The sequence below is a fragment of the Pelobates fuscus genome, chromosome 1 (genome assembly GCF_036172605.1).
Source record: "Pelobates fuscus isolate aPelFus1 chromosome 1, aPelFus1.pri, whole genome shotgun sequence".
Taxonomy (NCBI): Eukaryota; Metazoa; Chordata; class Amphibia; order Anura; family Pelobatidae; genus Pelobates; species Pelobates fuscus.
Genome location: NC_086317.1, coordinates 274,476,731 through 274,493,268, shown reverse-complemented (window position 1 = coordinate 274,493,268; position 16,538 = coordinate 274,476,731). Strand labels below are relative to the sequence as shown.

Below are 16,538 nucleotides of genomic sequence, written 5' to 3'. Positions count from 1 at the left end.
TCTGAAGAATGCAACCACCAGTTTCATGACTTTGGTGAAACAACAAAGGGAAAAGAGAGACTGAAAGGCAGGTAAGTAGATCTCCACCTTGTCATACCACATGAACTAAAGGAAATCACTGTAATCGTTTGCGATCAGAATGATTAGATAAGCACCCTTGAGATCCAGTTTGACCATCCAATCTAATGATAGAAAAAGATGCCTGAGGCAATAAATGTCTTCCATCTTTAAAATGGTGGAACTGGATGAATGCATTCAAATCTTTTAAATTAATCACCGGACTTATTCCGCCTCTCTGCTTTGTAACCAGGAAAAGGTTGCTCACCTTTTACTGTACTTTGACAGAAATTATTTTTACAGATGCTTCTACTAATCCTCCTTGTGCATGTCATTTGTGAATGGGAAAGGACTATTTTGGTAAACACTCAATATATATATATATATATATATATATATATATATATATATATATGTTTCCATATCTTGAAGGAACCAATGATTAATTTGCATGTTGAAATGTCCCAAAGTTAGTAGTTTTGTACTCATTTCCACAGCAGGTAACTAACAAAGAAAACCGGAAGTAAAGAGTGCAAATAAAAATTGCTTCCCTCTGTGTTTAAAATATATATATATATATATATATATATATATATATATATATATATATATATATATATATATAGATATGTTTTTAATCTAAATTATATTGAAAATTTGTATCATTGTAATTTTAATTTGAAACATGAATAACATTTTATATCTCAATGGTACCAGTTTTTTTCACATAACAGAAACTACTATTCCAGTCTTATATTTTATCTCATTATAATTATATAAAAAATATATATATTTACAAATAACACATTTTAATGGTTGTTGATTTACTTACTGAGAAGTTTTTATTAGTCCGCCTGGGATATAAACAAGCTTGAATACAGAGATTTGAGAACTCTTGAGCTAATGTAGTGCCAAAGGAAACTCTTTTAAATCATATCAAATGTAGTCTCAGTTGCTCTCCACTTTTTCCTCCTTTTTTTTTTTCTCTTCTGCAAGTGTCATTTTACTTAATTAGTGAATCATATCAAAGCGCAGTGGAGCCTTGATGAATGGATAAGAGGACTGATTGCTTATGTATAGATATAATTTAAACAATACCATATCAAGTCACTTTATTTTCATGCCACGCTAGTCAAATATGTTTATGTTGCTTAAACTGGCATAAGAAACATCAGTCATGTCTAAATTACGGTTGTCAAAACATGTTCTCCAGCGATCTGAGTATAGTGGGATATGTTACATTGTTTAACTACTAATTTACCAAACTTGTTTTAATTAAAGGGGCACTTCTTTTTATCAGAAATGTATTTGCTTAGTTTCTCAATATCTATGATGATGTATATATGTTTTTCTCAAAATAATGTGAACGCAGGCTTAGTACGTATGTAAGTATATTGGTGTGCCTGTGTGTATATTCTCCAGGTATTATATATTTAGGATTCGTAACGGTAAACCGTGAATTATGGGAAAATACCGTCATCAAGAAATTTTGGAGATATAAAAATAAATATTGAGATTTAATTATTTTCCCATAACAAACTTTTTAGCATCATGTATATTTTATATCTTATGTGAATATTTGAAATAAGCACTAGCTAGTGATTGTATCTACTGTGAAGCAATGGAATTAAAAACACATCTATCTTCTGAAATAGTGTTCAGATTACACGCATAACTCAAAATTTCCACTCACCACTAGTCTTTGGAGAGAGAAAATTAATCCCTGGCCAGTAGAAATTCATCCCTGGCCAGTAGCATAGAATTACTGTTATCCATAAATGCATATATCCATGGGAAGAACATATTTTCAGATCCAATAGTGCATGTTGGTGATGCTGCTCATACAGTATTCTCCATAAAGTACTGCGGTGCAGTGGGTTACTGAAACCATGCAGTGTGGGAGCCTGGGGTGTACATCTCTTGGTACAGAAACATAGAATGTGACGGCAGATAAGAACCATTCATCCCATCTAATCTGCCCAATTTTCTAAATACTTTAATTAGTCCCTGACCTTACCTTATATCTAGGATAGCCTTATGCCTATCCCAGGCATGCCTAAACTACCTTACTGCGTTAACCTCTACCACTTCAGCTGAAATGCTATTCAATGCATCCACTAAACTACCTTACTGCGTTAACCTCTACCACTTCAGCTGAAAGGCTATTCCATGCATCCACCACCCTCTCCGTAAAGTAATACTTCCTGATATTATATTTAACCCCTGTCAAGTGTCCTTAAGGGGTTAAACCTTTGCCCCTCCAATTTAAGATATGTCCTAATTGTGATTTACTTTAAAGGACCACTATAGTCACCCAGACCACTTCAGCTCAATGAACCTCTGCCAGGTCTCCCAGGTTTTAACCCTTCAGATGTAAACAAAGCAGTTTCTGAGAAACTGCTATGTTTACATTGCAGGGTTAATCCAGCCTCTAGTGGCTGTCTTTCTGACAGCCGCTAGAGGTGCTTCTGCGACGCTGAATGGGAAAATCGCATTCAGCATGCAGAACGTCCATAGGAAAGTATTGAGCATTTTCCGCTCCACTCGGGAGCTGATGTCGGAGTGGAGGAGAGGTCAACAGCGCCGAGGGAGCCCGGCGCTGGATTAAAGTAGGTAGATGAAGGAAATATTAACCCCTTCAGCTCAGCGCGAGGGGGGCCCTGAGGGTGGGGGGAACCTAGGCGTTATATAGTGTCAGAAAAATTAGTTTGTTTTCCTGACACTATAGTGATCCTTTAAGATTTTAGCTGCCCTGGGTCAAGCCAAATCTTTGTTCCCCCATACACGTTATCATACCTGCGCTTACATATTCTCTATCTCAAACACTTAATTGGCCAAATAAATACAATTAATTTGACATGTACATACAGTAAATTACTTGGGAATGGGAACAGGCTCCTGACCTTTTTGAAGGTTCTATTTACAGCACTTGACATGTGTCCTTATGGAGCTTGTGTGCGCTGGCAAGGAGAGATAAGTACCAGGAACCTTGGCCAGTGCCCTCTGTAGTACAGTCAGCCTTAAAAGCAGAAATGCGGGAACAATTATAGAGGGTGTAAAACTCAGTGATGTCCCAGCTCTATGTCTGTGTTAGTCTGGAAGTAGAAGGGATCACTTCCCATCTACCTACTAACAGCCTCTTATACAGGAAATTCCTTGCAGGAGAAGTAGGATCAGCACTGAGTGAGTCACACTGTGTAATAGCTCCTTCAAAGTTCTACTATCAATAATAGAAGGGTGAGTACTTTGCAAATAACCCTTTCAACTTCACATGCACGTACCCTAACCCTAAATTTCACACCATAAAATTAAATTTGAATCCACTCTGAATTCTTACTCTAGTGAGTAACCTTGTGTAAGTGAGTAAGAAAAAAAAAATCAAATTACCTCTTTTTGCATAATTTTACTATCTGGTTTTCAATTTACTCCAATTCTGTGTTACGTGAAACATCCTCACCAGTCACATGAAGCTATGAACAAATGCCCCATAATAAGCTTTCGGGTAAATGAGTAATGGTTATGAACAAGCATTAAAGATGCAAAATGAATAAGCCTACTTAAACCTGTAAAGTATTTTAACTAGTTTTTTTTTTCACTTTGCATCGTATGAATAAAGTATTAAAGTATTATATGTGTTTTCCTTTTTTGTCAATACTTGTATTGCTATTTAATGCAATTATTTATTGAGGTCTGGTCACTTCCTGATTAACACAGGGCACTGATCAGAATAACAATCAGTTAGACACAATACATTTAATGGATAGACCCATAACAGACATTTATGATTTATAATATATGATCTTTAATCATACTTCTTTTTTTTTTTTTTTTTTTTGCATCATTTGGTAAAGAAAGCATTAGAATTGTAATTTTCCCAAGAAGGGAGTTTGTAGTCGAGATAACCTGAAAACAATCATTGAAAGGAATAGTATCTCTCTTTTCCTAAGAGAAAATAATGAGGAAATGCATACATATTAAGGAAGGCACATAGCCCAATAATCTACATTAAATAACCTTGAGAATTAGGATGCCATGTTTGCCCTGCATTTATGTTAGTGCTCTAACACAAGCTGTCTTTCACTGTCAGGTCTAATAAAGAGTGTTGGTCAGCTTACATTCCCTAGTTGACTGGAGTTATGTTTTGTGAACTACTTGTGCCTGAGGCCTCTCATGCATCATTTAAACTGCTTTGTACATGTCAATAGGTGGAAAAGCATTAGATCCCTTGTAGACTTAGTCAAATCCTCAAAGATATATGTGCCATGTAGTAACTATACTGCAGTTTCAAGGCTCTTGTAATTCTTACACCTGCTTAGCGCAGGCTGAAGGTGTTGCCAGGAGCAAACAAATCCCGATGAGCTTCAGAAATCATGTATACAAACTGATACTTGTTTGCCGAAGACTTTGTATCTAATATGAATTCTACCTAATTCGTCCTTCAAATGTCAGATTTTTAACACTAATTATATCCTCTACAGCATTTACTTTTTTTTTTTTTCTTGGCAAAGCACAAAAAAATAAAAAAAAAATAAAGTAAAGTAGATCTAGACATGGTGTGAATTATAGATGGTAATACTAAAAGAACATGATTCTTCTTATCAAACACATTCAATCAATATTAAATGTTTGGAGTTGATCTTACAAGACAAATATGCAAGGCATATCTGCAAAATAACACAAGAAAAAAACATATCTTTTTTTGACTGCAGATTGAGGTACATGGATGTCCTTTCTAGCATTATAATTAACTAATTTATTGGTTAAAAAGACACAGCTAAAAAGCATTTTAGGTGACAACTAACATCCCTCGGATCTACTTCACAAATATTTGTCTGTGCTTTAAATATAGACTAAGGGACTAAGGCACTGTAATTGACAACATATATGGGTAACAAAGTTTTAGGTGGGTAAATACCTAATCTGTACGTTGCACTGGAGGCTAGATAAAAAATTATGTTTACACAGAATACATTGATGCTGCCCACTCAAAAATAATGAGCATATATATCTTAATGCAGAACATGTCAATCATTTAGGTTTGGCTAGTGGTACATGTAGCCAATCACAAAATCACATCCAACTCCTGGGGCTTTTTTTTTTTTATATATATATAGCTTTTTGGAGTATACCAATAGGTGCACGAAGTGAAAGTTTGTTCTAAACATTTGCCTTTTAGTCAGTAAAATGTATAGCAATAATTTTCAGCACTATAAAATGGCACTGTTTTGTTTATGACAAATTTCTTTAGTTTTGCCTAACGATATCTGCCATTGCTCTAAAGTAACAAAAGGAGGGAAATTATGTTAAAATTATGTTGGAGTTGGTATGATTGAGGAACGCTTCAATCAAAGAGCAAAATTATGTTACTAAGCAAACAACATCTGCTGACATAGTGGAATGAATGACCATATTGTTCTAAATCTAAAGCTTGCATTCATATGGCATGATTTAAGTCAAAGTTTAGAATTTTTTGTCATCTCAAAAGGCATAGTCTTTTCTCTCTAACAAAATATTGCACCTACATTTCTAGGTAAGAAAAAGAATAAAACAAATATTGTTGTAGTTTTCTGAAATTATAGATCATTTAATCTGCCTTTGGTTAATTGATCCAGCAGAAATAGTTATAGGCTAATGGGTTTTGTGCCAAGTAATTTTGTATCTTGGGGATCTATTCGGTAAAAAAAAAAAACATATTAGAAAATCCCACTTTAAAATACCTGTAACTGGGTAATAGTTACAAACTTTACTACATATGCACATAATTACAAATAGTAACACACTTTACTATTTGTAACTGTGTGTATATGTAGTAAATACTGTAGCTACATATACACACAGCTACAAATAGTTACAAACTTTTCTATACATACACACAGTTGCAATCAAAATGATTCAAACCTCATCAAAAATCAGGTGTATTGTCAAAATATACAGACATTCAGCTGTTTACAACAAACAAACCAAACAAAAGCAATTGAAATATCTCAAGACAACAAATGATTCAAGTGGTTTTCCCAAATTCAACTAAAAAATAAATGCAACTTATTATGACGTCTCCAGTCTCAAAATTATTCAATCCTCTGAATATCTTCCCTCACAACAGCAAAAATATGCAAAGAAAGGTGTTGTCTGAAGCACACCTGATGCTACTAACCAAGGGCTTTATTAGTTGCACCAGATGTGATTGAGCTGGAACACGTAAGAGGCTAGGGTTTGGTGAGTATCACTTTTGACTACATGTTAGAAATATGGCTAAGTAAAAAGAATGTTCCACAAAGTTAAGAGAAGAGAGCATTGCCCTTTACAATTAATCTTGCTACATCCCCCTGAATGTCAATCAGTCACTGTTACTTCCTGGTTGTGCAGTGGAGCTAAACTCAAAAGGCAGGCAATTTCCCAGATCACCTGCAAGCACCTCTCATTGAGCTGCATTAGGAAGTCCGCGATTGGACAGTTACAGAAAGTGAGGGCTCAGTTACACACACATACGCACATGCGCACACACTGGGTGGGTGCAAAGTAGCAGATCAGCAAGGTATGTATTGATAGGCTCCCCACTGACACTTTAGGTCCCATCTCCTCTCCTTAGGCTCCACTACCCTGGGGTCGACGCCAGACTGCAGAGCTGGAAGGAAAAGGAATGTTGTTCTAACAGCTTGTCAGCTTGTAACCTTTTCCTTCCAGCTCTGCATCTGGAGCTGATTGCAAGTCGGCGAGCCTAATGAGAGGGGTGGGACCTATTGTGACGGTGCGGAGTCTAGCACTGCATACCTTGCTGAACTGCCTCTTTGCACTTCGGCCCTGTCTGAAGTCACCTTTTATCGGTTTCAAGCTTGACATAACCGTACTTTGAGATTTTAGCTGTCGGGGCCTACTGTGGCCGAGTTGAGGGAAGTGGCTGATCTGCAATCAAAATCTAAATATGACCCGCTCTGTGAGAAATTGTGGGTTCTCCTGCACATGCAAGTGTCTCTGACACCCAATACCTACCATCTTGTTGGTGCTATGTAACAGCTGTGTTGGAGTGCAGAAGTCCGCATGCCTGGGAAATCCACCCTTTCACATAGCAGCTCTCAGCATTCAAGCCTTCCATGACCCACACCCGTGGAGGGCTGTTTAAAAGAGACAACAAAGCTGATGACCTAAGCTTAGGATTTAGACATTGCTTGTGGTTGAGTCCATGGTGTTTTGGTGACGGCTCGCATTCAGGAGTGGACCTGTTGCCATGTCTTATTTTGTGTACTGTATTAAATCACCCTAGCCTTCCCCAGTAAGCAAATAGGATAACTGCTCATTTTTGAAAGTTTGTTGGTCTTTTTCTTTCCACATTCTCTCTTCCATATTAACATTTTTACTTGACTTTGGTGACTTCCCATGTGTTACATATATGTCTATTTTTCATTATGTTCCAGGTTACGATTATTTGGTTTTCTTTATACTACTAAACTTCAGACCAATCGACAAATAGACAATAATCGTACATATAGTGCCAACAAGTATATTATGCCAAATATTTACCTTGTACTGCTACTGTTGCATGATTGACTATGTAATCTCTGTATACCACTCAATAAAGAATCAATGACAAAAAAGTATGACTCCATTAACCTGTAATCGAAATTAGGCAGCTGTCATAGAAAGAACCTGGACCGACAAAAGGAAACCTTATAATATGTTAAAAAGGTGTACTATACTTATCATCAACTCTTTCTAGAGAAGAGAGATAGATCTCCACACTGGTATTTAAATGACATACACACAGGTGAGACATTTTAAATAACATGTACATTTTGATTTTCATGGTAAGAAGACTGAACTAACCATGGCTGGGTAAGCATAAAATATACTTACCCATATCTTTTCCTACTGACAGTACCCCGATGCACTATTTCATTAAAGCAGCACAAATTCTGTCCAGTCCTATCATTTAAGAGAACTTATTGCAGGACATACCTGTTCAATAAAGCCAAACGTAGGTGCCCAATGAAAGGAAACTAATAATTCACAAAAGCAAGCACTGTACATGCGTATAATTCTTGATTCTTTTATTTCCTTGTATAGGTTTTGAGTACCGTTTCTGTAACGTGATGCATACATGGTAGCTCTGACTTTTACACTCTATATTTTATCAGAATAAACATAGGAATATTTTAAGTGTGTCATTCAGCCCACACATCTATTGCAGCCACATGGTTGTTATTTGAAGCTGTTTACAAGTTTGTATATGCCAATAATTTCATCAGTAGTCCTTTGAAGAGAGATGGATACTTCTTGGAAAAGCTGGGACATGCTATAAAGTGTCTGTCGGGTAATTTATAACTCATTGGTGCCCAGTAAGTGAGCTTTGCTATCATTAGTGCCTATAGATAACTTTCTACTGACGTTCCTGTCTGAATGTTTTCACAGCTGTTCTGGATGAAGACGCGGTTGACATATATAACAGATATGAAATGGAGAAGCTCTGCTTTTAGCGCTCTCTTTATTTTAGCAGAAGTAATGTCTAACGGATTATCCAGTTATGCAAATAACAAGGGTTTCATTTTTGCTTGTAAATCCCGGTGGAATTGGTGGGATCTGGGAAACCTTATTCATCCACAGAAACACAAACTCATGTAAGCCAATATCCACAGTTATACTGAACGGATTCATTTAACATTGGCACAAGCAGAAGCCACCATCAGGCTCTTTAAGATGTCCAAGAAGACAAGCAATATTTCTATTTATAGGTGCTCTCTATGCCTTTTTAGCTGTGTGCAGTCAGTTTTGACACACTGTCCCGGTAATCTGATCAGCCATGCTGCTTTTAAATGAAGGGCCGGGTTTGGCCTCAGTAGAGAGGGTGACAGCTGTCAGATACAGATACTAGTCTACAGATTCTGGCTGCTAAAACCCACTCATTCATTTCTTTTACAGATCATTGCCCACAGCTTGAAACTATGCTTTACAGTCCAATGATTAGCTGGCAAGAGATCTACATAGTATATTAGAAAGGTCAGCTACTCCAAGAAAAGCTTAGGCTTAAAACAAGTCTGTCATTTTTTAAACATAATTAAATTATTTTTCTAATTCTATCTCCATGTTTGCATTCATCATGTGTCCTGTTTTCAAGTTATGGCTTTATAAATGTAGTGATTATCTTGCTTTACTGCCTTCTTTTCCTAATTAGATAAACAGAATATTTATTAGGTTGCCTTACTATGTAACTTGATTGATGGCTGAGGTCAGCCAACACTCGACTTCTACATGTTGAAGAGTGCTTTAAGCATGAGAAGTTATTTAGCATTCCGATATTTCTGCAGGTTGCTACAATGAAGAGGTCATAAAATAAAATTGGTACAAAATTGGTATAAAAGCATTAAAACTACTGCTAAGATAAATAAGTATAGGAATAACAGATATCTCATAAATACATCAAAACAAATTTCAAACAGGAAGCTATAGGAAATATATGTCTGCTTTGGCTTTCCAGATTTTTACAAAAAGTGTCTGCCAAAAGCAATAGGCACATTCACTTCAAGAGATTTTTGGAGCCCAGATTTTATTGGAAGCAACTTTTATGTACCCCCAAAATAAATATCATTACTAGATATTTGGCAAGCATGCATCAAACTAGTGCCTAATATGAATTTGCATAAACAAAAAAAGAATGCTAATGAGTACAAAACATTAAGTGAAACAGCTAGTTGTCTTGCTAAATTAATTTGGTTTGTTTTATGGCACTGAAAGAACAAAGTGCTGTTTTCACAGGTTGGTTGTATAACATGTATTAACTATACATGTGTCTTGCTTTAGTTAAATTTGATTCCAAACCAGAAATGCATGGTCCAAAACCAGAAAAATTAATTACTGTAGTACTATGTATATTGAACCCACATTGATGTTAATGCTGGCGATGTAGTGTTCACTACGTGTGATATGGTGGTTTTATTTATGGGTTTTGCCACATGGAGTCACCTAGAGCAGTGTTCCCCAACCCCCGGGCCGCGGACCGGTACCGGTCCGTGGATCAAATGGTACCGGGCCGCCCAGGGGTGTGTGAGTCTGCCGGCTAATGCAGGGCTGGCAGTGTCAAAGTGCCAGCCCTGCAATGTGCCTGCGGACCGGGGAGGGAGATCAGAGATCTCCCTCCCCGGTCCGCAGGCACTGTGCTGACAGCCGGCAGCGGAGTGAATGAGAGAGGACTCGGGAGCTCTTACCTGCAGCTCCTCCGGGTCCTCCTCTCGCGAGATTTGGAGCGTTGCCGCGGTAACCACGGCAACGCTCCAAATCTCGCGAGAGTGAACTCTAGCCCTGTAACTGGGCTAGAGTTCATCTCACCACCACTGGGACCACCAGGGATTCCCCACCGGACCACCAGGGACTAAGAAATGTCCCCCCTCCTCCCAGTAAAGGTAAGAAGGGAGGAGGGACATGAATATATTAATTTTCATTAAATAAAAAAAATATTAAAAAGCCTCCTTACCCTCCTTACCCCCCATACACACACTGCCCCATGCACACACTACACACATTGCCCCACAAACACTGCCCCCATGCACACACTACACACATTGCCCCACAAACACTGCCCCCATGCACACACTACACACACTGCCCCACAAACACTGCCCCCTCATACACACCTGCCCCACAAACACTGCCCCCATACACACACTACACACACTGCCCCACAAACACTGCCCCCATACACACACTACACACACTGCCCCCATACACACACTACACACACTGCCCCCATACACACACTACACACACTGCCCCCATACACACACTACACACACTGCCCCACAAACACTGCCCCCTCATACACACCTGCCCCACAAACACTGCCCCCATACACACACTACACACACTGCCCCACAAACACTGCCCCCATACACACACTACACACACTGCCCCCATACACACACTACACACACTGCCCCCATACACACACTGCCCCACACACACTGCCCCTATACACACACTACACACACTGCCCCACAAACACTGCCCCCATGCATACACTACTGGCGCCATAACAGAGGGCAGAGGAGACTTGTGATCGGGCAACAGAGAGAAGGGGCACTGCATGGAAGCAGAGGCAGCTTGGGACAAGGTAGGTAGGAGACTGAAATACAGCCTTGAGTTCCCAGCCACAGAAACTCCCCCAGTCTGTGACTGGGAATGAAGCTGCTGAGTATAGGTGGTGTTACATCAGCATTAGTCTGCTGGTGTAACACTACCTACCTATCCTGTCTGTCACATACCCTCATATGTACCCCATTTTTATTAACTCTCACATGAGCATGCTATATACATTCAGTCTGAAATGTGTGGGACCGTGAACCAACAATTTTGAGTCTATGTCTTTATGTGACTGTGTTTGTGATTTTCTCACTATGTATGTGTCTGTGTTTTTTTAATATATGTGACTGGTTTTTTTTTGTCTTATTAAATCAAAACAAGCGGGCCACGGAAAAATTATCAAACGTTTACCGGTCCGCGGCAATAAAAAGGTTGGGGAGCACTGACCTAGAGCACTCCAGACAGTGGACAAATAAAGACCAAACCAAAAAAAAATGATTGAGTTGGAAATGTTACCAGTTCAATAATTTTGACCTAACATTGGTAATGTCCATGTAATCCCAATTTTACATGATTTATAGGTTAGTGAATTAAACTCAAAGGGGTTTTATCTTTGCTTCTGCCGACATTCTTTATTTTCTCATTTATTTATTTTATTTTATTATATTATATTATAACGTGCAATTTTTCACAAGAGGCATTGGGCTATATGCCTCAAGACAACATTGTATCCAAAATCCCTGTTTCACTGTAAGGAAAAATACTCTAAAGTACAGTAAGTGGGCAGGGGTGCATAGTCTTGACTGACCTAAGGCAGCCAAAATCCTCAATAATCACTATGTGTGGCATGTCAGTAATGATAATTACTTTTTTTTTTTTTTTACCACATAAACAAGTAAAGTAAATTAAATGGGGTTATTCACAAAACCAGGAATAGTAAATTTTAGGCACCAAAAGCTAAATTAAAAAAAAAATAAAAAAAAATTCCAGCTTCATCATTTTGGCCTAAAATGTTCTTATCAAACCTATACAATTTCCCAGTCCATTGAATATACCTTAGGAGTTTATTCACTAAACTGTGAATGGGGATGAACTGAAAGCAAAATTGCAAAACAATAGGCTAAAGCAGCCAGGCTCAGAAAATATCTGAATTTGGAAATTTGTCCAACTGAGATATCTAACCCTAACCTATGCAATACATCCATAAGTGTCTCTAGATTTGAAGAGCTGACACATATTTATGTAACACACAAACCATGATGTAAAACACAGATGTTCTCATGGTTTAAATATATATTAATGTAGTAATTATGTGCAAAAGTTAACGAGGAAGCATGTGAATGAAATGACGTCAAGAAGCATGAAATTACATACAATGGATAATGACTAGTCTGGCCAAGGGATACTGAATTTTCTAAGTTTGGTTTTAATAATAAAAAAAAAAAAGTTAAATCATGAGACTTCCATAACAGTTGCTATTCATTTTGTATAAAAACTCAGACATCATAATAGCCTATGCCTTTTGAAAAGCTCAACAAAATAAAACACGCACACAAAAAAAATCCTAGAATTTTTCCACTTAGAAAATATCAATAGACATAATAAAGCATTAAAGTGCAAATAATGTTGAGACAGCTTTCATTATGCATGTCTCAGACCTCATTATCACATAACCAGAAGTGACTGAGTAAAAGAGACATAACAATATTTGCAGTGAATTTCCATTATCTGGTAAGGGTGTTTGAGTTGCAGATAGTGTCGGGATGTGGTGGTTGGTTTTCAATAAAGGTCAGAGGCAGTATCATACTGACTAAAGCTTAAAGTGTGTTCCATTCTTTTGTAGACTGCTGACACAGTTGGGAATTGATCTAAGAATATAGTCTGTTTCAGGGCTTTACTCTCCAGGGAGATTAATATTTTAGCCATTCATTTTTGTTCAGTGTTTCTAAATGTATGTGGAATGAAAAGAAAGGTTAAAGAGGGGCTTGGGGACGGCTAGCTTCAGAGACTAGATCATTACATGAAGGAAAATCAATTAAAAAGGTTGACTGTGAACATTTATCCATTTAGCTTTGCCGGCTATTGAATTTTCATGATGGACTTCGACTTTTTCGGAGAGAGCAGAGTTAATGGCAATTGTTCCGTTCTTTTTAAAATTTATTATCTGGTTAATTCAATGGAAAACACTCCATCAAAATACGGAGAGGCCTAAGGCCTATTGATACACTTGCCTGTGTGGGGCTGAAATGGGAGGTTTGTCACAGATGTCCAGCCTTTGAAGAAAAATTAAACAAGTATCTCATTACCGAATGCTTCAGTGGTCCCTGGAGGTGGCCACAGAGGCCGTAGATTTAATGAGCTGAGAACGGTTGAGGCTGGTAAGACTGCCAAAGTTTACCTCAAACTGTCTTTCTGAAGCACTCCTCTATTTGAGGCCACTCAAGCAGACGAGAAAAGACATCATGCTGTTCTCTCCCTTTCAACTCCAAAGAAGGGGATAATGCATTTTTTGTGCAGTGCATCCAGAGGAATTATGTGTGCTAATTTGATTAGGAGAGATTTGATTAACTGGAAAATGAGGGCTTTGCTAAGACTTTCACACGCTTAATTTATCCCTTGCAAAGCAGACGCAACATTGTGTCATGAAGCTCAGAAGGCATATGGGAACTCTATTCAGTGTGTAGACGGCCTTTCAGACCTAACAATATCAAGGATTGCCACGGTTCATATTGGGATAATCAGTTTAGTGCATTTGCTTTGCTGCAGAATACAAATTGCATTTGGCATTGCCAGTTAAATGGTTCAAAGGATAATGAGATTAATATAGTAGGGAATTTAGCAGAGCAAAGAGCTATTTTAACATATTCTCATAACTAGATTGTGGGGAAGTGTTAGTAGGAAACAAAATATGGAATTCCAAATATTCTCTGCAAAACGGTAGTTGCAGTTTAATGCTCCTTCATAATTACTAAAAATATAACAAAATAAAACAAATAATTAACGATTTATGACTTAACCAAGCAGTACTACATTTTACAGGAATGTGTTCAGATCAAGTATTTAGTTACCAGTACAGTATGTAAAATGCATTAAATTTCCGTGTTTGACTGCATATTTTATTTATGAACATTTTGAGTACTTTCACTAAGTGACTTTGAACTCACATTTACATTTAAAAGTAGTAGTGGTGTAAATCATTACTGAGCAAAGTAATGATCACAATTTCATACATAATGAGTTAAAAGACAATAGAAGGTTGGGGGGCGGGGGCCGGGCCGCCAAGCCTAACGGTCGCAGGAAAGATCTGATCCTGCAAACCATGCAAAATCAAGCCTGAAAACCGGGACTTTTGACCGTTTAAATGGCCCACAACTGCGACCCTCGGTGATTGAGGGCAACCGGAGCCGAGGAGAGGCTAGCTCGCCGAGTTTTAGTCCCTCAGGGGAGAGATCTCCGCCCTACCAAGCGGGACCTACCTGGCGGTGAGTGGAGTGGATGGCCGCCACTCCACTATCCTGCCCTACGGAGCCCAACAGTGAAACTGACCATCGCGGTCCCGGTCCTGATCCCCCCCCTCTGGACCGGGGGGGATATCCCGGTCCTCACCCCATAACAGCACTTGGAGGCAGTGCCACGCCGCCACATGAGCTCGAGGCCCAAAACAAGATGGCCGCCAGACCTGAGCCCGCTTCTCTGAAGGCCTGCTTACAGCCTACTCACATGGCGGACTCACTAGCACAAGACTGAAAAGTCATGCACGCAACTTCGGACAAAGCGGCAAAAGAGCAGACAAGCTCCTGCCCACCGGTGCCAATCTACCGGAAAACGGTGCCTGGAGCAGCCCCAACTGTGTGTCCCTCAGGTGACACCGCCGAGGTGCAGACACAGACAGACGGCGCAATCCGAGCACCAACCTCGACGGCACAGCCCCCAAGCCAGCTACCTCTTACCAGCAACACACACGGAACCCAGGTATCCTGCCAGCCTCATAAAGAGCCCACCAACTGGGAAACCTTGCTCTGCCCATGCATGGCGTCAGAGAAAGGGTACATGGGACTTCGCCTGTGGCACGGTGCCTGCCTGATGCCTCCAGCTCCAACGCCTGCCGAGTACCTACTCCAATACAAGTGACTCCAGAAATCACCATGTCTTTGCATTTGTATTTGTCCACCTGGACTTATATGCATAATTCAGGTATACCACATCCGTTATTATTATTAGCTAGAACCAATTATCTACAATATACCTATCTAGACCTAAAGTGCCTCTTCTCCTGAATATGCATTTATCTCACTACGCTTAATTAACATCACTAGGCATTGCCTTACTCTATCTTTTAAAAATGTGCAAAGTATATCCATACCTTATCTATGTATTGCAAATTTTGACCATGCATGTATGTCGATGCTGCTGTGGCACCACAAACCAGCCTGTAACTACCTGCACTGCAAAAAATCAGCGGTGGGTCTACTAACCTATCCCTGCAGTTAACAACATGTAACCAGCACTTAAACGTAAAAACTGTCCTACAAATTAATGTAACACAATATATGTCTAAGCTCCAGCGCAACTAGTTTTGTTATTTACACGTTCAACCTAGCATGCTTAACTATTAATCACCATGCTTAACTATTAATCACCATGGTTAACTATTGATCACCAATGTTTACTAAACTTGTTATAAATATAAAAATGTGCAAACGCTCATGCCACTACCTAACTCTTGTGAACCTTTGAAACACGCTGTTGTGGCGAATGTGATAACCTGTAAACACCTGCACAATAAAAATAAAGAATTTAAAAAAAAAAAGACAATAGAAGGTTAAAAAAAAATCTGCTTCATTCATTAATTGCAACATTCGGATAATAAATATTTTTGTCTCAATTTTCCAATTTAAATTTAATCCATAAATTTCAGGGTACTTTGGGGTTAAATAAATAACCTCTCTGTTATCACAAGAACTGCAAATACTAGTGAGTAAAAGGATTGCTCACTAAAATGAAAATTCAAATTGGAAGTCAGGTATACTTCCAGTTTGGCTATATTGGTCTAAAATTTGAAATTCACGATTAATTCCTTTTGAATTCTCACTTTAGTGAATAAACTGATGAGTGTTTCATGGTACCATAATATCATAATATGAGTACTCTTACTGTTTTCTATGGATGAATTGCTATGCATGATTCCTACATAAATGAATACGTGCAACAAAAGGGTCAAAAGTGCAACAAAAGACCAAGTGGCCTCTCATTCACTATATAAGGATAAACAGAAACATCTTGCCCATTGAATGAAAGTGCAAAGTGGATCCCATTCATTTTCATGAGCAGTTTGCATTTACTTTTATCAAATGTATGGGAAACCACTTGAGGTTATATTGTTCATGTGTGAGCTCACATTGTTGAAATATATT

The 16,538-nt window shown here is 38.5% G+C and overlaps 1 protein-coding gene across 7 annotated transcripts in view; it reads left to right on the top strand.

The window, feature by feature from the left end:
* Positions 1-16,538, top strand: part of AUTS2 (activator of transcription and developmental regulator AUTS2) — a 1,446,188-nt gene that overhangs the window by 1,140,867 nt on the left and 288,783 nt on the right. The gene's annotated exons all lie outside the window — the stretch shown is intronic.